Source organism: Sorex fumeus, unplaced genomic scaffold (assembly GCF_029834395.1).
Source record: "Sorex fumeus unplaced genomic scaffold, SorFum_2.1 ptg000028l, whole genome shotgun sequence".
Lineage (NCBI taxonomy): Eukaryota > Metazoa > Chordata > Mammalia > Eulipotyphla > Soricidae > Sorex > Sorex fumeus.
Genome location: NW_026606085.1, coordinates 5,042,101 through 5,063,177, shown reverse-complemented (window position 1 = coordinate 5,063,177; position 21,077 = coordinate 5,042,101). Strand labels below are relative to the sequence as shown.

Here is a 21,077-nt window from a genome sequence, read left to right as displayed (position 1 = left end):
CCAAATCCCCACTTAAACACAAGCCCGGGTCTTTTCGTGTGGCCTCTTACTGGGAGGGGGAGGGGCAGCGGTGGGCGGCGGGGTAGGCGCGCTCACACTGCGATGCTGTTCTCCACCTGCACGGATCTAGGAGGGTGTAGGGCAACACCAGGTTCCGGTTCCTCTTGAAGATGTCGCCGGAGAGATGGGCTAGGCGGCTCTGGAAGGCAGCGATGCTCTGGCGTGGGGCCTCCTCTGTGAAGTGCTCATCCCGGTAGGTGCCCAGGCCTCGCTCTGAGTGAACCACAGGGGAGAAGGCTGCAACCTTGGGTTTTCAACCTAGCGGACTCTGATAGGTCCAAATTCCCCCACCCAGGCACCTAGATTACCTAGTAGATTACCCGAGGGCCCTAACCCGCCAGAAAATTCTCTGCCTTGCCCCACAGATCATCCAAGACCCGCCCACCTAGAAACACTAACTACTGGTCCACCAGTGGACCACCCTATCCGAATCCAGTTTGCCCCCAGCCCCCACTGAACCATGCTCTGCAGCTACAGGAACCCATGCTACTCAAAGCCCCTCCCCCCAGCCACCTAGGGCTCCACACCCAGAAGCCCAGTCTGCGAAGTGTACCCTCCAGGGGACCCATTTTCAGCACCCCACATTCAATGTCTTGGAATCTGAGCCCTCCTCCACTCTGGGCCTTACTTACTGTGTTCTTGTTCTCATTAGTGACACCCCAGAGGAGCACTGGGGTGTGGCAGGTGGCATTGACCTCAGGGAGTGAGTCCACCAGGTGTTTCTGGCCTTTGGCGGTGGGTGGTGGTAGCCGCATGGTTGTAGGAATATTGGGCATCCAGGCACTGAATTCAAACTGACATCCCCTACCCCCCAAAACTGAGTAAGCTCAGTGCTCCTGCAAGGCCTGGAATCTGGGTGAGCCCCTCAGCTCTGGGCTGGCTCACCTAGCTGTTGTTGATGGCAGCGTGCTAGGCTGAGCAGTCAGAGATGACCATGGTGAGGTTATTGGGTAAGACCCGCACAGCTCTCCAGGGCAGAAGGAACCTCTAGATGGGGGACAGGTGCAGAACACAGACCTGAACCCCAAGGGATGGATACCCTGGACAATTGGGTCTTGAGGACAAGAGACAGGAGTAAACACCTCACCTGAACTGTGGCAGCCTAGAAAACCCTCCTGGAAGATCTCCATGAGCCATGCTTGCAGCTCCAAATCCTCGCACACAGCCTGTCGTCAGGATAACAGATGTCAACAATGTTGGACATGAAGCTGGGGCCCAGGAAAACTTGATGACTCATAATCAGGGGCCGATGCTGCCCACATATATGAACTGGGAGAGGCTACTGATCAGCTGGCCATGGAACTTCCCACAAAGGGAAAATAGCTTGCTGAGTCTTCAAACTCAGAGGCATGGAACCCCACTGAGTATGCCGCCCCAGCCTGCGGGCTTCATTTGGTTTGGAGAAGTGTTTTGATCAGGTTTTATGTTGATTTCTTTTCAATTTGAATCAATAGCCAATATTTAAATATCAGAAAACTTGTTTTTCTCCCGAAAAAATCTAAAGAACTGGCTAGAACCAGAGCTGGGTGGCTATTCTGTCATCCTCGTTACCCACCTAGCGCTCTGCTGTCTGCTTGGCCATGCATTTATTCCAGCCTTCTGAGCCTGATCAGATCCCAAGGAGAGCTTAGGCGCGGTGCTGGACTGGTGAACCTAGGTCATCTTTCCTACTCGTTCCAAAAGGAAAGACAAAGTTGGGTTTGCCCTGCTTTCCACACCCATGCAGAGTTGGGGAGGGTGTGTATAACCATTGCTACAGCAGGATTCGCATGGGGTAGTCTCTGAAGACTTAAAGGGGAGCTTATGAGCTGGGCTTGAAGGGGCAGTGGCGAGACAGGAAGAGAGGGACATCAGGATGCCTGGCCTCCCAAGCCACAGAGGGTGCTAATAAAGGATGGAAAGGGAAGAGCAACTTCCAGAGGGAGCTGAGACCCTTTGGGGAGTGCAGCATTCTACGTGCAAACACTGAGCCCTAGGAGGCTGGTGACAGTGCTGCTTGTGGAGCCCAGTGCTTGGAGACCGTCACTAGGCAGGTTAATGACAGGAGATAGGGACCCACAAGGAGACCAGGCATCAAGAACATCTGGCCACAGGGAAGGAGGTCAGAGGGCCATATAAAGTATCTTTATGAGGAAGATTCAGAAGGAAAATCTACAGACATAGAGGCTATCTGAGGGCTGAACACCACTGAAAGTCAATGCTGAGAGCACTTTCTGTTTAGCTGAGGTTGCTTCTTAGGGCTTTGCCCTAAAATTAACCTCTGAGGTGTATCCTCTTACTATCCCTGCTTTCAGGTGAAGAAACAGAGGTTAAGTGACTTGCCCAAGCTTCCACGTCTAGGCATGAGTGGGGTAGGAAGGGGCTGGTGATTTGCGGCAGAGTGGGGGAAAGTGACTGAATAAACCCATAGAGAAGGAGCCAGAGCAAGGCTCAGTGTCTTCAGGTGAACTTAACCTCTTGATGGAGGCCCAGATCTGGAGCCCATCATCTCTGTAGTAGTAGTGGCGAAGTCTTGCACCTTGCGGTCGGCCAGCTGGTGGGGTAGGCAGAGGGAACGATAGGTGACAGTTTCCAGCCCTCTGGCCATCAGCTCCAGGCAGCCTGTCCATCCCAGCGATGTAGACTATAAATGAGCAGAGAATCTGCCAGGGACAGAGGGCTGGGTGACCACTCCAGCCTCTCCCTCGGCCTTTTACCCACCCCCAGGAGCCCTCGCCTTGGGGGCCGTTACTTGGTCTGTTAGTTTCCTAGGAGCCCCGTACGAGCCAAGATGTTCATGTGGAAGACATAACGGAAATGAGGAATGAGCAACTGGGAAGGTCCAGGGTCAGAGGTTATATGTGGGAGCTCTAGGAGTCCCATGGCCCCAGGCACTGAGAGGAAGGGTTCCCCCTTACCTTGAAGATGGCACATGGGCAGCTGCCACAACATAGGAAGAAAAAAGACCTCCATCACAAAGTGAGTGCAGAGCAGGTGAGTGGCCATCAGGAACTCGGAGTGGCACACCCAGGTCTTGACCAGAAGCCAGTCCTCAGCTGGGTCTCTGGGGAGGAAGATGGGGCTATCTGCACCGGGTTTCTGAGTGAGCTGGATTCAGGGGCACAGAAGAAGGCGAGAGTCAGGCAAAAGCGGGACGAAAAGTGCACCCCTTCACTGAGTCCACGGGCCCAAGTCAGATGGTTCACTCCCTTGCTGTGCGTCCTTGAAAAAGTTAATCAACCTCTGTGACTCAGACGACGCATCCCAATGACCTTGGTGCGCCTAATCCCTTGTTCCTTGGATTATTTTGAAGATTAAATCAATTTATGCCCATGAATTTCACTGCATTGAGTAAGCACCAAGAATGTTTCCGGTTGAGATCAGGATAATTCAGGTAGTTCTGATAGATCAGATAGTGCAGGGTGGAAGCAGGCATGGGGAGTGGAGAACAGCAAGCGAAAGCCCTGCTGTGTAGCAGCGGGAGGGGGAAAACAGGAGGGTGTTCCGGCTGCTCCCACAGCGGTGAGAAGTTCAGCTCTTGGGAACATGATTGAATGGTTGAGGCCTTAGGAGAGTGGATTTGGAAGTGGATTTGGAAGTTCATGTCACAGCACGGTTGTGATATTAAACATTAAAACCTTTCCATCAAGATAGCCAGTAAGAACATAAAGCACAGCAACTAGAGGATAAGCAAACCAGTAGGATGAGATGACATGTCGTTTTGGGCACTTGGAATGGCACCATTAAAAAGGTGCGAACTTTCCTTTGTCCTGAGGGTGTATAAGGCTCCCCTTCACCCTCTGCCCCAGAACCCCACCTGCTGACCTGGATGGTGAGGGCCACCAGGGGCCCACCAGGGCACTGGCGCAAAAGAGTAAGAGGGGCAGCCACACACTGGGGTCTCCCATTAATGAGCCGGGGGTGGAGACCAGATAGGATGGTGTGGTCTACCAGGTCCAGGAAGCCCCTCTGGGAGAGAAGAAGCGAGGGGAGGAGAAGGAGGGCTGAGGATGGGATTGACCTGTGTGGTTCTGAGAGGCAAGGTGAGGGAAGGGGAGTTACTCTAAACCCAAAATATTGCCCTTCACTGAGCCTCATTCCCAGGGTCTGAGTACAGTGGGGAGGGCATATGCCTTGCATACAGCTGACCCAGGTTGGATCCCCAGCATCCCACGTGAACACCTGAGCACCACCAGGAGTAATTTCTCAGTCCAGAGCTAGGAGTAACCCCTGAGCACCATCAGGTGTCGCCCATCCCCCCCCCCACTGAAATGAACCTTATTCCCTTGAACCAGTGGGATCTCAGTCCAGAGTCATCTGATTCCAAAGAAAGAAATACTAATTTCCGTCCCAAGTATGGGGTTGTTGCTGCTGTGACCAGCCTAGGCTTGAGAACAGAGATAAGAAAAGTGAACGACTCTAGGAGAGGACTTTAGCTTTCAGGAGACTCTTTCCTGGACATGTCTCGTTCCAGTAGCCCAAGGAGGAGAGAGATTGGATGGACATCCTTAGACTCTGACAAGTCAGTTTTGTTTGTAGGCCACACCCTGCGGTGCTCAGGGGTTACTCTTGACTCTTTGTTCAGTGTATTCAAGAATTACTTCTGGGGGCTGAAGCTATAGCACAGTGGGTAGGGCACTTGCCTTGCACGCAGCTGACCCGGGTTCAATTCCCAACATCCCATATTTTCCCCTGAGCACCGCTAGGAGTAATTCCTGAGTACATGAGCCAGGAGTAACCCCTGTGCATTGCCGGGTGTGACCCAAAAAGCAAGAAAAAAAATTACTTCTGGTGGTGCTTGGGAGATCATATGGGATGCTGGGGATCAGCGGAGTGCCAGGCAAACTCTTAAACCCTCTTATACTATCACTCTGGGCCCACAAGTCAGTTTCTGAGCTAAGCTGTCCTGCTGAATACACTGACATTGGCAACACGTAGCAGGAGCAAACACCCAATTTTTAGCTCTGCCCCTCTGGCATTGAGGTGTCAGAACAGTGCCCCTTCCTCCAGTGGTGAGCAGGAGAGGCTGCCCAGGGGAAGACTGGAGATAGGGGAGGAGGGTTGGGTGGGAGGGGCCAGGACTGGGAACCCAGGTATCTGGAATCCTGAAGGGAGGGAGGGAAAGGGGACTGGACCCCTGGTCCCTCACCTCCAGCTCAGCCTGCAGACTTGTCCCTGGGCCCAGCATGGGGACCACCATGGCATGGTGACTAGAAAGTTCTTTGGGAGGCAGTGGTAGATCAGGACAGGGGTGGGGCTTAGAAACTGGGAGGCAAAGAACATATCCTCCTGCCAGTGTTTACACATGTACCCAAATCGCCTCCCTCCAGCACTGAAGGCAGAGACCTCCAGTTTCTCAGCATTGCCACTCCCTGATGTTCCCTTTCTCCGACCCCAACTGGTTGGATGACTTTACTAGTGAGGGTTTGTCAGAGAGGATTAGAGTTTTGGGTTCTATCCAAGGAGTACAACTCCCTTCTCCCTATCCATTTTTAGGGACCTCTCTCCCTCTCTCTGTCTCTCTTTCTGTCTCTCTCTCTCTCTCTCTCTTTCTCTCTCTCTTTTCTTTTTGGGTCACACCTGGCAATGCTTAGGGTTCCCAGACTTTGCTTGTTTCTGGGCCACAGCGATACTCAGGGCTTACTCCTGGCTCTGCACTCAGGGATCACTCCTGGCAAGCTTGGGGGGATCATATGGGATGTCGGGAATTGAATCTGAGTCAGCCAAGTGCTCTCCCTGTTGTACTATTTATTCTGGCCCCCAATCTGTAAACTTTTTAATATGTACCATTCTCGCGTGTATAAGAAGATATCACATTTTTTTTCTTTTTGGGTCACGCCCAATGATGCACAGGGGTTACTTCTGGCTCTACACTTCTGCACTCAGGACTTACTTCTGGCAGTGATCAGGGGACCAAATGGGATGCTGGGATTCGAACCCAGGTTGGCTGCGTGCAAGGCAAATGCCCTACCCGCTGTGCTATTGCTCCGGCCCTGGAGATGGGGTCATACAGGGAGACAGGGACTGGGCCTGGGGCCTGGTTACACTTGGGGACTGTGAGCTTATGGGGCCAGTGGAGCCTGTGCCAGGACTGGGAGCCCCTCACACACCTACTCATCTTGCTCAGCTCTGATCCTTGACTGACTTCAGCAAGCAGAACAAAGAGCCCCTTTATTGCCACAAAGGTGAGAAGTGGGGTCCACCAATCCCCAATTTTCCTGAGCTGCTTGCTGGTACTTGTGCTGTCGTGCCTTAGTCTCTGTGTGATGCTGGGTGCAAAGCAGAGAGTCACAATCCTACCCAATGACTTTGGCTGTGGGAGAGGAGTGAGAAGGGGACAGGCTCACCCCTCAGCATCCATCCCGGCCCCCTCCTCTCCTCACACCTTGGTGGGGCATCTCTGCTGGGATATCGGCCTGTTTGACCTCGCCCCAGATCAGAACTGGGCCTGCCTACAAAGGCAGATGCTATCTTAGCCCCCTGCCCACTCTCCACAGCAGAAGCCAGAGCAGAACAGCCGAAGAGCAGAGCTGGGGGCTCTGCAGATAGCAGGTCGGGCTCATACATGGCTCACTGGATTTGATCTCCGGCATCCCATTGGTCCCCCAGCACTGCTCGGAGTGATTCCTGAGCACAGAGCCAGGAGTAACCTCTGAGCATCCCCAGATGTGGCCCCAAAGCAAAACAAAAAAAGAGTAAAAATAAGCAGCAGAGAAAGGAGAGGGCAGAGCTGTCTCCTGGTGCCGGGCTCCAGGCTCCCCTCCACCCCCGCCCCACACCACACACCTACGCTTCCAGTTCTCTGTTCCTTGGTCACCATTTCTCACTCACCTCTACACAACATATCTCCACTCCATCCCCTTATTCCAACATCCCCCTTCCTCCACTGGCTCCTCCACCAGATCCCCCAGCCACCAGGCCGTCTGATTCCTTCTAGTCTTCCCTCCTTCTCCCCTAACGCTCATGTCAATCCCTGCCTGCGGACACCCAAGGGCTCTCGGTGTGCAGGTACACTCAAAACCGCGATTCTAGTCCCCTTGTTTCCCCCCTCCCCTGCTTGGTCCAACTCACCTTCTGGGGCAGGTGCAGCACCAGGCTCCTTGCGCCCTCCACCCACTGGAAGCAGGGCAGGAGGCTCGCGGGGAGGGCAGAGCTGCGGGCAAAGGGTCTCACGCGATGCGAATGAAGTCCTTCCTAAAGCTGTCACGCGGAGGGCCTGGCTCCCGCCAGGCTCACGGACACGCCGTCCCAGGTCCCCGAGCCCAGGAAGGAACCAGTAGCCACATGCACTCGGTGCACTTGGTTCTTGCCCTGCACCGGTGGTCGAGGTCCTAGGTGAAGTGAGGCCGCATGGACGGTTCTGGAACTCCTGCACGCCTGGCTCGGGTCCTGTGACCTGTGTCCACAAGAGGCCTGGTCACGGGGACGCATGGAGAGAGCCCCTCATCCTTCCGAATCTTTCCCCACGGAGGCGTTGTTCGGAGATTGTCCGGGATGTCCTCCACAGCCCGCACCCGAACCTCAGCGATGTCCTTCGTGGCCCAGGCTCAGCTCTAGGCAAAGACCAGGTTGGGCTTTGACCGGAGGACACTCCTGGTTCCCTCGTCCAGCGCTCCACCTCGTCAGAGCCCGCAGGGAGGTTTGTGGGCACCGCCTCCTCGGCTCCTGGGTTCTCTTGACTCGCAGTCCTCCAGGGTCCTGCTGAGTGTCCCGAGGCCATTGTGTCCCTGGGTCACGGGAGCCACCGGCCCGTCCTCCTGGCTAGCTAGCAAAGGTTCTGGGCATCGCATCCAGCCTGTGTGGGGAGCGGGAGGAGGGGCCCTTGGAGACAGGAGGAAGCTGCAAGAGACCCCTTCGATGAGAGAAGAAAGTTCAGGGGCTCTAGGCACTTTTAAAAAGGAATTTTAAGAAAGAGCTTGTCAGATATAAAACTAGCAGATGTCCCACAGAACAAGAAACCTTTGGAGTTAACTCTACCTTTTTTTTTTTTTTTGAGCAGAAATAGTTTGCACCTTTATCAGATACAAGTTCTATGACTGAGGCCTTTGTTAATAATAAATCACGATCACAATCACGACCATCCTGTTGTTCATCGATTGCCTCGAGCAGGCCCCAGTAACGTCTCCTTTGTCCTAGCGCTGAGATTTTTTAAAAAGTGCCATATAAAAAGCTCTTCCAGGATTAGGAGAATGAGACCCATCATTGTTACTGGTATTTGGCATATAGGGTACACCACGGGGAGTTTGCCAGACTCTGCCGTGTGGGCAGGCTACATTCGGTAGCCTGCCATTTTGTCCAAAGTAAGAATGCGACAATAAGGTGTCGCAGATAATAAGGTGTCCAACAGCAGCGAATGCGCGCGCTTCCGGGAGCTGGGTTTTATAGTCTCTGGGTCTTGGCCGTTGATGGGATTATATGGCACCAGGGGGCCAGTTGGTGGGTGTGACCCCTGACTACTGGAATTTGGAGGATCTGGGTGGAGGATGCTCAGCCCCGATCACAGCAGGCTTGGAGATCTCAGCCCCGGGACCCGCATGCCTTTGTTCCTCTGCCCGTACCTTCATGCGTGTGGAGAGTGGTCTTCAGCAAAATAAAATGATGTGGCATTCATCTAGAAAAAGAAATACTTTCTTGGTTTTTGGGCCACACACAGTTGTGCTCGGGCTTAACTCCTGTTGGCGTTAGCCAAATGTCAGCCAAGTTCCTTACCCATTCCTTACCCCCGCCCCCACCCCCCTTGCCTTCTTTATCAGTTCAGCATTTTTTTTTCTTTAAAAAGCTGGTTCCGTGGGGCTGGAGAGATAGCACAGCAGGTAGGGCGTTTGCCTTGCACATGGTCGACCTGGGTTCGATTCCCAGCATCCCATATGGTCCCCTGAGCACCGCCATGAGTAACTCCTGAGTGCAGAGCCAGGAGTGACCCCTGTGCATCGCCAGGTGTGACACAAAAAGCAAAAAAAAAAAAAAACAAAAATCAACTGGTTCCCAAGAGTATCAGATAATCCAGTAGATCTGTTTTTACAGGTTGCTCTCTTTTTTTCTCTTTCTCCTTCTCTTCCCTCAACCCTTTGGTGGAATCCTGCAGCAATCCTTCTCAAAACAAGTGGCTATGAATCCTTACAGATTTTTTTTTAAATCTTTGCATGGCTTACATAAGTGGCTTCCTTTTTCATTGTTTAGTTATGCATATTTTAAACTTTTCCTTTCTTCCATTGATGTGCTGATGCCACACATCTGCTTGGCTGTGGGGGGGAGGGGCTGTACATTCTTCAGTGGTGGCATCTGTGCTCACCCAATCCAGGCCACACTTGCACACGCCAGGCTGTGGTGCTCTGGAGACTGTTACAGGGCTGGGGTGGAGAGGGGTCCCAAACAGCAGAGTTTCAAGGAACCTAGTGGGCATGCACGGGGGCCCCAGGGTCTAAAGCACAGGGAAAGTGCTCATGCTTTCACAGTGGGCATTTTGTGCTACTGACCTGGGTCCCCCCAAAGATTTATTTACTTCTTTAGATTTTTGGGCCATCCCTGGCAGTTGGCTCAGGAATTAGTCCTGACTCTGCTCTCAGGGATTTCTTCTGGGGAGCTTGGAGGACTATACGGGAAGCCAGGAACCAGGGTTGATTGCGTGAAAGACAAGCACACTACCTGCTCAACTTATCACTCTCGCCACCTCCGGCCACAAAGCTGACTTCTTGTTGTTATTATTAACAGTTATTGTTGGAGGGTAGGTACACCTGGTAGCGCTGGGTTCTGTCAGGGTTACTCCAGGGGATGATTCAAGGGCCTCACTGAGTGGTACTAGGGGTTGTGTGGTGGCAATCGAATTCATGGCTTCACACATGTGAGCATGTGCTCTATCCCTTTGATCCTTTTATCTTATTTTATTTATTTTTTATTTATTTTTTATTTATTTTTTGCTTTTTGGGTCACACCCGGCAATGCACAGGGGTTACTCCTGGCTTTGCACTCAGGAATTACCCCTGGTGGTGCTCAGGGGACCATATGGGATGCTGGGAATCGAACCCGGGTCGGCCGTGTGCAAGGCAAATGCCTTACCCGCTGTGCTATAGCTCCAGCCCCTTATTTTATTTTTTAACCATAAAAGGGATCATACCGCTTATCATTGCACAACTGGCTTTTAACCTATATACATCACGGATATTTTCCAAGTCAGAATTAATTGATTGACTTTATTACATCTACAATATTTTTCTTTGTAGGAGGACTATTGCTTAATTTGATGGACTCTTTCCTTTCTGATGGACACTTTTTCTTGTTATAAATGTTGCATAGGATATCACTATAACTATTTCTTTGTGCAAATATGAGTTTTCAGTAGGAAACTTCTTTTGATTTTATATCATACCAAGTGACTCAGGAGCCTCTCCCAGCTCAGTTCTTGGGGAACAGGAATGGGGGTCACTCCTGATAGCTGAAGTGTCAGGGATAAAATGTGGGTCTTCCTGATGCAAAGCATGCACTCCAGTCCATGAGTTATTTTTGGATAATATAGTGGATTTATTATCTTCATACTTGAATTATTTCTCTGGTGCAGTAGATACCTCCTTGTAGTTTGCTATATTGAAACAGAATTTTTAAAAAATTTTTTATTAGTGAAGCACCATGAGGTACAGTTGTAGACTTACAAATTTTTGTGCTTGGGTTTCAGTTATACAATGATCCGGTACCGATCCCTCCACCAGTGCCCATTCTCCATCCTTTACATTTTTTTTTTAAATTTTTGTTAGCGAAACACCATGAAGTTGAAGATTTACAAATTTTTGTGCTTGGGTTTCAATTGTACAATGATCAAACACTCATCCCTCTACCAGTGCCCATTTTCCACCACCACCACGGGTGCCAGTATCCCTCCCATGAAACAAAGTTTTTATTTTAATTTTAGATTTTTTTTTTTGGTCATACCCGGCGATGCACAGGAGTTACTCCTGATTCATGCACTCAGGAATTACTCCTGGCGGTGCTCAGGGGACCATATGGGATGCTGGGAATCGAACCTCGGTCGGCTGCGTGCAAGGCAAACACCCTACCCGCTGTGCTATTGCTCCAGCCCCTTTAATTTTAGATTTTAAAGTTTATTGGGACTTCTAAGGAGTTTTCCTCTAAAGCTATATGGTTGCCTGTTTCACCAGGGCTTTGCAGTTTCACACTCCTTACAATACATTGGTCTATATGGAGGTTAAATATTATTTCACACGATTGGGCAGGTTTATTTTATAACTGTCTTTTTGTGAATCTCCTGTTAAATTCCTTGTCCTCTTTTCTACAGGGATATTAATTTGTAGCTTTTAAAAAATATATATTTCAGGCATTGACTGTTTGTTAAAATAATTGCCTCCATTGCTTTTAATTTTTATGTCTCACAACTCTTGCCTGCGTATTGTTTCAGTTAATATCTTAGAGTCTTGCTTCTATCTCTGCCACCTTTGGCTATTGCTCACCCATACCCTCCTTGGTGACTCCCTGCACCCTGTGCTGAACACTGGTAAGGAGCATCCTTGGGAAGCGGGTTCTGCTCCACCACTGAGACTTTCTTCCCTACACCCTTCCCTCTTCCCTCTCTTCATGATTCCCTCAGTCCTAACTGAAAGAGACAATGGCCAACAGCAGTCTGGGGTGGTGAAGAGGGAGCTGGTCCTCCCCCTCTTACCAGTTGGCCCAACTGGAACAGGATTCTCAGCAGTGTTGGGTGACGACCTTCTTGAAACTTCTGGGTATCTGACCTTCAACTCACACCCCTTGCGAGGGCAGGGAGAGGGACCAAAGAAGCGATCTACTCCAGTCTGAGAGGTCACTATGACTGTATCACTGTCATCCTGTTGTTCGGAGAGTTACTCAAGCAGGCACCAGTAATGTCTCGATTTGTCCCAGCCCTGAGCAGCCTCTCCTTACTTGTCTTTCCCAACGATTGGAGGCTCTTTCAGGGTCAGGGAAATGAGACCTGTTATAGTTACTGGTTTTGGCATATAGAATACGCCACAGGGAGCTTGCCAGTCTCTGCCCGTGTGAGCGGGATAATCTCAGTAGCTTGCCAGGCTCTCTGAGAGGCATATATATATGGATATGCCATACACAGTAACAACAAGTCTCACTATATATATATATATATGTATATATATATATATTTCTCTCTTTGATTTGTTGCCTACTGTTTGAACTCCATCAAACATGGTGTGGTAATTATGAAAAACTGGTAGGAAGTGTCTTATGATGTGTCGTGCGGCCGCGTGGTCTGGAAAACCCAGACCCTGGCGGTGGTTGGGTAGTAGAGGTCAGCTGCTGGGGCTGGGTCCCTTGGGGCAGGGAGGGCTCTCGCCTGCCCCCCTCTGGGGAGCCCCAAAGTGAAACAGCATGGCGCGGAGTCCCCAGATTGAGAGATAACAATGTTAATAAATAAATATCTGAGGATTATTTTGGGTTACAAGTTCAGTAGATTCCTTGTATGTGCCCATCAAATCTTCAGTTTCTACAGAAACCCTAACTGGATTCTATAAGGTGTACCAGCCAGATCCTTTCTGAATCTGAATTTCTATGTTGAAATATAAGTATGCCCCCCTCTCAACCTGTTTTAAAGGAATTGCTTAACCATAAGACTTTTTTCCAGTCTTTGAATTTGACCCTATATTTATTTTACTGTTCAGCTGTGTCCCTCGTAGTCAGCAGGAAGTTGGATTCAGTTTTCTGGTCCATTCTGCTGCTCTGTCTCTTTTGATTGGTGAGTTCAGACCTTTGATGTTGATGAGATTATTGAAATAAAGAAAGTTATCGCCATCATTTTGGCAGCAGTTACATATATTTTCAAGTTTTGTCTTGTCTTTTAAAAAGGCTCCTTTATTTCTTCTTGCAAAACTGGTTTCCAGGTTATGAACTTTCTAAACTTGTTGCTTGTCCATGAAGCTTTGTATCATTCCTTCAAATCTGAGTAATAATCTAGCTGGATATAGTATTCTTGGTGATATATTCAGTTTATTGAGTTTTTAAAATAATAATATCCCACCATTATTTTCTGGTCTCTAGAGCCTTTTTTGGTAGATTTGCTCTGAATCCTTGGGAGTTCCTTTGTAAGTCCCTTCTCTGATCTTATTGCTGTCAATATTTTGTTTCATTTTTTTGTCATTATCATACAATGAGTATTGAGGTCTTAATTTTATTTCTATTTTGGCTGAAACCCTTTGGGCCTCTTGAATCTAGGTGCATGCATTCTTCAACTCTGAAAAATTCTCAATCATGTGTTATTGACTAGTTATTTTTCTTAGATTTTACATTCCCTGAGGAACAAGATGATGATTATTACATTGTTCTTAAACTTTTTCCTATAGTTTTCTGCTGTGATGATCATTTATTTTCAGACTTTTATCCATTTTCTGTTGTTTTCTAGAGGTGTTTTTTTTTAATCTCATCTTGGAGCTCACCATTCCCTGCCCCCCAGCCCTTAATTGCTGTTTTTAATCTCATCGACCATACTCTTTAGTTATGTCACTTCTGATTGTAGATTCTCATTTCTCTTTGCTTGTTTGTTTGTTTTGCTTTTTGGATCATAACCAGTGATGCTCAGAGGTTACTCCTGGCTCTGTGCTCAGGAATTAATTACTCCTGGTGGTTCCCCTCATGGTTCCACCGCAGCCCAGATCTTAATCCCATCATCCTGGTAGTAGTAACCTGGGATGTATCCAACATATCGGGCCCAGATATCCTTGAGCAGACACAGGCTGGAATAGTTCAGCAGCTCCATGTTCTTCTGGATTAGCTCAGAAGAGCCGTCAAGGCCAAGATCTGTGGACGGGGCAGTGACGGGTGGTGGTGCAGGACTCCTGGGATCACAGTCATTGCCCCAGAAGCAAGAGGCAGTTCTGGTGAGGATAGCAGGGTTAGCTAACCCCACCTCCCTAGGACAGTTCTTGCCGGGCCCACCACCTGGCAGGGAGTGGGGAGGGCTGATGAGCAACTGCAGGGCAGGTGTGTTGATGTGCAGCCGTGCCACATGTGGGGCAGCAGGAGCTGGGAGCGTGGGAAGTGGGAGCCGTGACGCTCCACTCAGCTTTCCAAGTCACTTGTGGAAGGAGATGGCAGGGACGAGAGGGCCGGCCTGGGCAGGGAGAGCCTGGGCTCTGCTTGGGGGATGGGAGGGCGCCTAGAGCAGACCCAGAGTGCAGCCATGTGGACTCCGCTCAGGTGAATCCTGCCCTTTCCCAGGAGATGCTCCTCAGGAAAATGAACTTGGGCCATGTGAAGGCTGAGCAGCACCTCAGGGACCCTCAGTGCACACCCAGGAGACTCGGCTCTCCTTGCCAGGCTCCCCACTGCTGAGGAAAACTACTGGTCCCTCAAAACTATATCAAATTTGAGCATCTGCCAGCCTCGGGTCTTTCCCTTGCTGGGGCTTGGGATTCAGTGTGGGCTGTTTTCTGGGAGCTCCCTTAGGAAGGGCCCCTCACTGGGTACCTGCAGCTCCATCAGTACCACTTCTCTGTCACCGTTCACCTCACCCCACTGCAGAGCAGGCTCAGGACCCTCAGGGCCTTGTGAGGACCTTTAGCAAGCCTCAGGGTGCCCCTGGAGGAGAGGGAGTGGTGGTCTCCCAGAGGTCCCGGTCAGATGCAGCCTCCTTTTGGAAACTGGAGCCTTCCTAAGATCTGCCTTTTCCTTCCCTCCACAACTTGGCTCCCATGTGCCCACAGTGTGATTTCTCCTCTCAAAATTGAGGCTACTGGCACAAGGCAAAGGCAGAGCAGCCTGCAGGTGGGGGAATCCTCGCATAGTTGGATTCCAAACAGCTTCCCAGACTCTGTCTCTTACCTCCCTCCCTGATTCAGTACCCATTCGCCACAGTGGAATTCTTTCTCCCTGCCAAACTCAAAACCCTCGTATTTCCAGACCCTGCACAGGCACTGTTTGAGAATCAGAAATGCTCTGTCCGCGCACCTCACTCTGGGCACTGCGAACTCTGCTCATCTTTCAGTATTAACATCAAGGTCACTTCTTTTTTTCTTTTTCTTTTTGCTTTCGGGGGTCACACCCAGCAGTACTCAGGGCTTACTGCAGGCTCTGAGCGTACGGGTCACTTCTGACGGTTCTTAGGGGAACATATATAGTGCTGGAGACAAAACTAGAGACAGTAGCACACAAGGCCACCACCTTAACCCCCGACTAATTTTTCTGACCCCAAAAGTCACTTTTTTTTAATTGGCGAATCACCGTGAGGTACAGTTACAGACTTACAAACTTTCATGCTTGTGTTTCAGTCATACAATGATTGAGTACCCATCCCTTCCACCAGTGCCCATTTTCCACCACCAATGGTCCCAGAATCCCTCCCACCACCCCACCCCATCCCCTCCACCTCACCCCACCTCTGTGGCAGGCCATTCCCTTTTGTTCTCTCTCCTTTTGTGTGTTGTGGTTTGCAATAGAGGTAATAAGTGGCCATCATGTTCAGTCTATAGTCTACTTTCAGCCCGCATCGCCCATCCCGGGTGGGCCCTCCTAACACCCTTTACTTGGTGGTCCCTTCTCTAACTGAGATGCCTCCCAAAAGTCACTTCTTTGAGAGAATTTCTTGAAAGAACTACTTTCCAGAACCTTCTCCCAGACTAGGAAAGGTCCACTTTCACAGACTCATGAGAGCTGATGAGTAGGTTTCACAAGTGAAACTCAATATTTGATTTAAAGTCTATTTGTCTTCTTGTGAGTCTCGTGGGGATAAGGGCTATGTCTGCAGCTCTGGATCAGTGTCTGATGTGCAGTAGTACAGTAAGAGCATGTTCTATCAAAAAGCATCAGAAGGCCAGGGAGACCCCGTCTACATTCTCTTCTGTATCTCAGGAGAGAACAGGGCTGAGTGAGGGACAGAGGCTGATCCTGGGCCCACAGTAAATTAGGGATGGCTTTCTGAGACTCCTGACAATCACAAGGACTCATGAAAGCTGATGCCTGAAAGAGGAGGTCAGGAACAGAGGCTTGAGCCTCTCACAGAGACTGGGCTCTTCTGGAAGTTGAGGAGTCTTTGTATCTCCTTCAGACTATTCCCAGAGCCCCTTGTGTTCCAGTTGCCCCTTGATTTGAAGTCTGCAACCCTGCTAGAGGATGTGATGGGTGGAGAAGGGGCAGGAAGCTCTGGGAAATCCTCCCTCGTCTGCTAGTCTTTTCCCCTCATAGGATCTTGATCCAGTTGCCAGGGCTGAAGTGGGATTTTCCAGTGGGAACATGTGGTGGGAGGTCATGTAACCCATATCCCTGACAATGAGGGACTGAGGAAGGAGGTCAGGAGGAAAGAGTTACAGATCATCTTAGGCTGGGAGCAGGGCAAAGTGGACAGCTCACATGGTGCCGCCATGCAGATAGAAGCTGGCATTCTTGGTCAAGGAGTATTTGTATTGAGATCCAGATATTTTGTGATTTTCCAGTGAGGCTAGCCTGGGATATAAGTCTTCCAGCTGAAGGAAAGTCAGAAGGTAGTCAGAAAAAAGCCTTGCAGTGCCCCTGGACTATAGGAGAGGGAGCGAGATCCCTGGGAATCCCTGGTTGAAAGCAGCCTTCTTCTGTAAGCCAAGACCTTCCTGGAATTCACCCTTCCTTGCCCTTAAGACTGGTTTCCATGTTCCCACAGTGATATTTTTCTCCTGGTCAAAACTCAATGGTCCAGGTTGGTCCCCAGACCAGAGCTAGGCCACTGGGGACCCATTTTGGGGGAACTGAGACTTCCTGGAAGTTGAGCCAGAGCCAGATAGTTTCAGGATGTTTGGATATAAACTCAGGAGCCATCAGAGAGAGCCATCTCTACTATGTTGACTGGGATCTCCCTATGTATCTCTCTCTTTGTGTGTGTGTGTGTGTGTGTGTGTGTGTGAGAGAGAGAGAGAGAGAGAGAGAGAGAACATGGGTTTCTCCAGAGGGGGAAAAACTGAGAATACACATCTCAGATTGAGATGCTTCAGGTGTCTCTCATGCTCTCTCTTACTCTCTACATTCCTCCTCAAAAAAATTCTATATAAAATAATTTTACTTGAAACAGGAATTCTTCCCAGGGCCCTCAGAGACCTACAGCCTTCACCCACCCTCAGGAGAGCCTCTAGGTCTCTCGGCTGACCTTCCTGAGTGAACTGAGTGAACCCCTCCTCACCTCATCCCCTCCACATCTCATCCCTGCATGTGTCATCCCCATAGTCTCATTCTGCACAGCCCTGAGAGTGGGTTTGCTACAGTGGAGTGACACGCTTCCAGCTCTGCCTGGATTGCCAGGACAGCCCATGCCAATCTGTAAAAACCTAATCCACCGGGTAGGGCTCTTGCCTTGCACCAGGCCAGCGAGGGTTCGACCCCCAGCACCCCATATGTTCCTCCAAGCCCTGCCAGGACTGATACCTGAGTGCAGAGCCAGGGTAAGCCCTGAACACTGCCCTGTATGGCCCCTAAACAAACAATACACAAAAAAACAAAACAAAACCCCAAACACCAAAACCCAGCCCAAGCCAGTGTAAGGAAGGCGCCGGCCAGGAGGAAGCCTTTAGAACCGGGATTTTCAACAGCGGCTCCAGAGGGAACATTCTTGCTGCCACCAACACAAGGAAGGTCCCACTCAGCACACCCAGGAGGCCTAAGAATTTTCATGTGTAACATGTGCTTTGGGCCATGCTGATGCTGTGGTGGGTAGTACCTCCTTCTTCCCTAGGGCCCCTCGGTACCCGCACACTTTCTGCGTGGCCTGCAGCTCCTCCTGGCACTGAAGCAGGGCGCCCTTCTGCCCAGGAGACCTTTGCTAAGGGAGGAGAGAATGCGGATGGCAGAGAATATTCCCACACTGCTCACCCCCACTGGCCCTCCACTCTCCACCCTGGAAACCCCAACGAGGCTTCCCCACCATAAGTATATTTCGTTCTCCACAGGACGCCACTACCCCATCCCTCATGTCCCTGCCCTCCTGCCCCCTGCAGTCCCCCTGCCTCCAGCCCACACACCCCTGTCTGGGCCGCAGTACCAGGCTCCCTGCACCCTCCACCCACTGGTAGCAGGGAAAGGGAGGGGCGCGCCCCCGCAGCGGTGGCTCCAGCCCCAGCAGAACCAGGCGTCCAGGGCCAATGGCCCGAGCGGGCGGGGCAATGCTGGAGGAGCCACGTCCACGGGGGAGCTCCTCACCTCGAAGTTCTGCGGGGGAGGGTTCGATGTCCAACCTGCTGCGCTGTCTAACTCTCAAGCCTCTCACCCTCACTCACCGCCCCTGCAGAGAACTCTTTGTCTAAACCATCCACGGGCAGTGGGGGTGTCTCTTCCCGGGTCCCCACGATGCTGATGCAGAGTTTGTCCCACGTGCCAGCCTCAAAGGCCTCCCCATGTCAGATGTGTATTCGGCGAATATCCTTTCCCATTCTGTAGACTGTCTTTGTATTTTGGTCACTGTTTCTTTGGAGGTGCAGAAGCTTCTTAGTTTAAGATAGTCCCATTTGTCTATCTCTGTTTTCACTTGCTCGGCCAGTGGCATGAGATCTTTGAAGATACCATTAGCTTCAATGTCATGGAGGGTTTTGCCAGCTTTGTCTTCAATGTACCTTATGGTTTCTGGTCTGATGTTGAGGTCTTTAATCCATTTTGATCTTACTTTTGTACATGGTGTTAAGCATAGTTCTGAGCCCATTTTTTTGCATGTAGCCGTCCAGGGATGCCAGCACAATTTGTTAAAGAGGCTTTCCTTACTCCACTTCACATTTCTTGCACCTTTATCAAAGATTAGATGATCATATGATTGAGGGGAGATGTCAGTGTATTCAACCCTGTTCCATTGGTCTGCAGTTCTGCCTTTGTTCCAGTACCATGCTGTTTTAATTATTACTGCTTTGTAGTAGAGTTTGAAGTTAGGGAGGTTGATTCCTCCCATTTTCTTTTTCCCAAGAATTGCTTTAGCTATTCGTGGGGGCTTATTGTTCCATATAAGTTTCAGGAGTGTTTGCTCCATTTCTTTGAAGAATGTCATGGGTATCCTTATAGGGATTGCATTGAATTTATACAATGCTTTCGGTAGTATTGCCATTTTGACAATGTTGTCTCCCGACCCATGAGCAGGGAATATCTTTCCATTTCCTCATGTACTCTTTTATTTCCTGAAGTAGTGTTTTGTAGTTTTCTTTGTACAGGTCCTTTACTTCCTTAGTTAAGCTGATTCCTAGGTACTTGATTTTCTGGGGCACAATTGTGAATGAGATTGTTTTTTTCATGTACCTTTCTTCTTCTCTCTCACTGTTTGCATATAGGAAAGCCATGGACTTTTGGGTATTGATTTTAAATAGCCTGCAACTTTACTATACAAGTCTATTGTTTCTAGGAGTTTTTTGGTGGAGGTTATTGGGTTCTCTAAGTATAGTATCATATCATCTGCGAATAGTGAGAGCTTGATTTCTTCTTTTCCTACCTGATTGCCCTTAATATCTTTTTATTGCCTACCTAATAGCTATTGCAAGTACTTCCAGTACTATATTGAACAGCAGTGGAGAGAGTGGGCATCCTTGTCTCATCCCTGATCTTAGAGGGAAGGCTCTCAGTTTTTCCCCATTGAGGATGATGCTTGCTATAGGCTTGTGGTAGATGGCTTTAACTATGTTGAGGAAAGTTCCCTCTATACCCATTTTGGCTAGGGTTTTCATCATAAAGGGGTGCTGGATCTTGTCAAATGCTTTCTCTGCATCTATTGATATGATCATATGCTTTTTATCTTTTCTTTTGTTGATATGATACATCTGACAAGGGGTTGATATCAAGGATATACAAAGTACTGGTTGAACTCCACAAGAAGAAAACATCCAACCCCATCAAAAAATGGGGCAATGAAATGAACAGAAACTTTCTCAAAGAAGAAATCAGAATGGCAAAAAAAAAAACACATGAGAAAATGCTCTACATCATTAATCATCAGGGAGATGCAGATCAAAACCACAATGAGATACCATCTCACACCTCAGAGACTGGCCCACATTCAAAAGAACAAAAGCAACCGATGCTGGCCCGGATGTGGCAAGAAAGGGACACTCCTTCACTGTTGGTGGGAATGCCGACTGGTTCAACCCTTTTGGAAAACAGTATGGACGATTCTCAAAAAATTAGAAATTGAGCTCCCATTTGACCCAGCAATACCACTCCTGGGAATATATCCCAGAGAGGCAAAAATGTATAGTCAAAGTGACATCTGCACTTGTTTGTTCATTGCAGCACTCTTTACAATAGCCAGAAACTGGAAGAAACCTGAGTGCCCAAGAACAGATGACTGGTTAAAGAAACTTTGGTACATCTACACAGTGGAGTACTATGTAGCTGTTAGAAAAGATGAAGTCATGAAATTTACATACAAGTGGTACAACATGGAAAGTATCATGCTAAGCGAAATGAGTCAGAAAGAGAGGGATAAACATAGAATGATTACATTCATCTGGGGGATATAAAGTAACAAAATATGAGATTAATACCCAAGAATAGCTGAGATCAGCACCAGGAGGATTACTCCATAGCTTAGAGGCCAGCCAGGCATTCTAGGGGAAAGGGCAGCTCAGAGAGAGAAGGGAACACCAAATAAAGGGTGTTTGGAGGATCCTCCCAGGAGGGGAGATGCATGTTGAAAGTAGACTATGGACTGAACATGATTGCCACTCACTGCCTCTTTTGCAGACCACAACACCCAAAAGGAGAGAGAGAACAAAAGGGGATGCCCTGCCACAGAGGCAGGGTGGGATGGGGGGGATGGAGGTGGGAGAGATATTATCCATGGTGATGGAAAATGGGCACTGGTAGAGGGATGGGTATTTTATCATTGTATAATCAAAACCCAAGCACAAAAATTTGTAAATCTACAACTGTACCTCATGGTGTTTCACTAATAAAAATTTTTAAAAAAAGGCCTCCCCAGTGGACAACCTCACCCTAAACTCCGCCATGATGCCTCCCTAAGGACTCCCTGGGAGGAGAGCTTGCCTACCGGGCTCACCGACATGCTCCATGACCCCCCTCAACCCCCCCCCCCGCCTGTTCTTATCTTCTGCTGC

General features: G+C 49.5%; 1 pseudogene; it reads right to left on the bottom strand.

Moving 5' to 3' along the window:
- Positions 1-46: 46 nt before the first annotated feature.
- On the bottom strand, positions 47-20,969 carry LOC130024163 (polyunsaturated fatty acid lipoxygenase ALOX15B-like; annotated as a pseudogene).
- Between the last annotated feature and the right edge of the window lie 108 nt (positions 20,970-21,077).